The sequence below is a fragment of the Salarias fasciatus genome, chromosome 22 (genome assembly GCF_902148845.1).
Source record: "Salarias fasciatus chromosome 22, fSalaFa1.1, whole genome shotgun sequence".
Taxonomy (NCBI): domain Eukaryota; kingdom Metazoa; phylum Chordata; class Actinopteri; order Blenniiformes; family Blenniidae; genus Salarias; species Salarias fasciatus.
The window spans coordinates 290,539-294,798 of NC_043765.1; positions in this window are offsets into that span (position 1 = coordinate 290,539).

The window sequence follows — 4,260 nt, forward strand, 5'->3', positions numbered from 1 at the left end:
TCCATGCCACATATCTCAATATCGATACGATATATTACAATGGATTCAGTGAAAGTTAAGCATTTTTCAGAAAAATAAAAACATACAGGGCATGAAATTCGTCAAAATTTTAACAGGTCCTCTAAATTTTTTCAGCAGGTCCTCAGAAAATTTTAACAGTTCCTCACAAGTTTTAACAGGTCCTTAATTTTCAATTTTGTAAAATGCTGATCAAAAACAGGATCCAACAATAATTTTTAAATTAACTGTTGTATTTTGTTGTGCTTGTTTAGTTCTGTTTATATCTATTTGCTGCTCTGTGTCTGGGATGGTAGATCTTCTCATGCTATATGGCCCACCCTAAGTTGCAAATTTATAAAATGATTTTTATTTATTTTGTTGCAGGTATGCATGTTGCTAATTGCTTATTGAAGCATCCCAGCTTTGACAAGTTCCTTTGGTGGTGGTGGCTCATTAACCCTAGAATCCATACCAGCACAAATCACATTTCATATAATGTAGCTGCTCCCAATTGAAACTTAATATTTAGCTAAGATCCTGCTGATGGCTGTGAATGTTAGTGTAGATTCTGATTCTATTCAGGTCTTAATCTGACCAGGTTTTGTCTCTGTATGTATCAGACCCTGGAGGACCTCTCTCACTGATGTTCATTGATGTTGTTCTGCAGCTGTGACGGCCTCATTCAGGGGTGGAGAACTGTAGTATCGCAGTAAATCAATAACTGTTTTGGCAGATTTGCATATTTACAGTTACTACTGTTTACACCCACTGCTGTCATTGTGTTCTGAAGGATTTGTTGTTTGGAGTTCACAGCAGCGCCTGAATCAAGCAGTACCTCCTTCAATCCAGCAGAGGGCGCATTGTGGTTGTTGATGCAGAGTGCAGCGTGAAGCACAGAGAAGAAGAATGCAAACATGGAATCCCAGAGTTAGGAGGCGTGTTGGTTCTGATTGATTTATTAAAAGAGAAGCGACGCAATTTCATGATAAAAAAAAAGCCAACAGGCGGTAAGGACCGACTTATATGGGCCCTAAACCGGCGGAGATTCCATCTCAATCGGTCCCCGCCGCCATTTTATAGGGAATTTCGCGCCTTGATAATACAAAAGGATGTAAAAAAAAATGCAGTTTTTAAAAAAAAAAAAAAAAAAAAGAGAACTCACTGCCACTACCACCAAATTCGTTTGTGTAGATTCTGCAGCCGCCCTCTCTTCAGCTCTCATGTTGTTGTTTTGCTTTCTCCACCGCCTGTAGCACATGTGAGTGTGGTCTCCGTCTCCCTCCTGCCTCCCTCTGATGTTTCTCATTGGCTGCCATCAGCTGTCAACCAGTAAACGAGGTTTGTGGTTGGCTGGCCTGACCTGAGCATGGGCGAGCTGACACGCAGGGCAAGCAGGGGAAATCTTGATATCGTCGATTTTGAGAAACTAATGTCCTGAATGTTCATATCCCGATATCGATATGATAACGATATATCGTTCAGCCCTACCCCCCGGTCCTTAGAGGATCTGGGGGGCCGCCGCCTCCTCTGCCCCGGTTGAGGTGAACGAGAAACCAGGGCTTCCGGTCGATCGCTCCGCAACCTAACCGACCTCGAAACGGGAAGCTGAGGAACGGTGAAAGGGTCAGAGGAAGGGGTGAAAACCCTGGGGCCCGGCCCCTGCGAGCTGAGGCGTGGAGGAGCCCGCCGGTGAAGACCCACCAGCTGCTGCTGCGTTTGGGTGGCCTGCGCCGTACGCTGCAGAGCCTCCAGTGCAGCAGAGCCAAAAAGCTCACCCGGGAGGACAGGCAGACTTCGCAGGGTTCTCCTGCAAGACTCCGTCAGGGGGGACTGCGCCAACCAGACCTGCCTACGAGCCTGAACCAAGGCAGACAGAAGGCGACCTAACTCCCGGGACATGAAGGCAAAGGCCTGTAGGGAAGCATCAACAAGGCCCTGCGTAGGGGAGTCCACCCCCACCGCTTCCACAGACGAAGCCAGGCCCAGTAACAGATGGGACATGGAGTTACCAATCCGTCCCGTCTGAGCCCCGCCTCATAAGCCCTGCAGAGCAGCTCGACATTGAGGATGCGGGCACCTAGCATTTATATAGAATGACTAGACCCAATGACGTACAGAATGACCAGACGCTCACTGCCCCCTGAGAGACGGCAAATCGCAGCTGACTTCCGGTAGTGGCGAAAAGCGGATTCAGAGTGGGATCCAGCACGGTGTGTGACTTCGTGTTTGGTGATTTACCAAGGTACAGTAAACTTCTGTGTTGGAATCAAGTCACAATGCTTGAGATACATTGTGAACACCAAGCCAGGAGACCCAGGAGTTTTTTTTTTTTTTTATCTCCTCTGAAACAGAAGTCACAAAGACAAGTGTGTCCTGCGACTACGGAATGTGCAATTAATATGTCATTGTGTGCATTTTTTCATTTACTGTGAATAAACTTTTAATTCTTATTGCAGTTTCTGTGTTTCATGCTTTCATTTTTTCCATTTCTTGTCTTCCTTTGGCTGTTTCACTCAATCTGTTGTAATTATTCTAGAAATGAGTGTCCGTTGTATTCAATGGACCCCACTGCTTAAATTGACTTGATTTTTTATTACACTACTTTACTTCTTACATTTTACTCTGAAAAACCTCTGTGTATGTTAAAGGGGAACGGTCGTTTTTACAATCTGGACCTTATTTCACATTCGTCACAACAACATTTACTCACCCGTTTGACTTTCGTGTGATTTGCAGTTGGTTCGGAGATAATCAGATCCTCCCATATCCATATAAGGCAGTGGGCGGGGCACCGACATGCAGCCGTTACAGACGCTCTTTTCTCTTATGTTTGTTGTGGGGTGGTAGATACATGTAAATGTATTAAGTCAGCATCACTTAGCGCTATTGGGAAGTCTGTAAACCGGCTAGATTGAGCAACTCTCCGGGAGCGCTGAAGCGATGATGTCATCACACTGCGCCGTGGCGCACATTCATTCTGTTTGTTTACATGGAAGCAGCGTCTCTGCTCTGCAGTCAGACCACGGCATCTCCATCGGCTTTTTCAGGCAGTCAGAGTTTATTTTCAGCTGGTTGTAACTTTGGTACAATGGTTCCAGTGTGCATATATCCTGCTGTGAAAGTGAAATGACCAGCTGGACGTCACTGAGCTCACAGGCTCCCACTGCGTGACCGGGATTTATTGAAGCTGTGGCTAATAGCGCTCAACACGGACCCCAGCATCAAAGTTCAAACTTTACCACATTTGGATTATCGGGTGTGTAGTGCCCACTTCACATCGGAGGACTTCTTCCCAGTTCAGGAATGAAATGAAGGCCAGAAGATCCAGAGAATGAACCTCAAAAAGAATGCCATTCCAGCGGCTGCAGGAGGAGGACAGGTCGAGGTAACGTGATGCTAATAATATTCATTTTTTTCTTTACTAATGTCTAGAGGCTGGATGTTTACTGTTTAGTTCATTTGAGCAACAACAAAGGATGATACAAGTATATCTGTCAATGACAAGAGTTGTACATAAACAGTAAAATATTCTGTACACTGTTGCTCAAAAGGAGTAGGAACAAGTTTATAACATTCCAGCCAACTGTAGACATTAGTAAAGAAAAAATGAATAGCGTTAGCGTCTTGTTACCTCGACTCGACCTGTCCTCCTCCTGCAGCCGCTGGAATGGCATTCTTTTTGAGGTTCATTCTCTGGATCTTCTGGCCTTCATTTCATTCCTGAACTGGGAAGAAGTCCTCCGATGTGAAGTGGGCACTACACACCCGATAATCCAAATGTGGTAAAGTTTGAACTTTGATGCTGGGGTCCGTGTTGAGCGCTATTAGCCATAGCTTCAATAAATCCCGTCACGCAGTGGGAGCCTGTGAGCTCAGTGACGTCCAGCTGGTCATTTCACTTTCACAGCAGGATATATGCACACTGGAACCATTGTACCAAAGTTACAACCAGCTGAAAATAAACTCTGACTGCCTAAAAAAGCCGATGGAGATGCCGTGGTCTGACTGCAGAGCAGAGACGCTGCTTCCATGTAAACAAACAGAATGAATGTGCGCCACGGCGCAGTGTGATGACATCATCGCTTCAGCGCTCCCGGAGAGTTGCTCAATCTAGCCGGTTTACAGACTTCCCAGTAGCGCTAAGTGATGCTGACTTAATAAATTTACATGTATCTACCACCCCACAACAAACATAAGAGAAAAGAGCGTCTGTAACGGCTGCATGTCGGTGCCCCGCCCGCTGCCGTTATATGGATATGG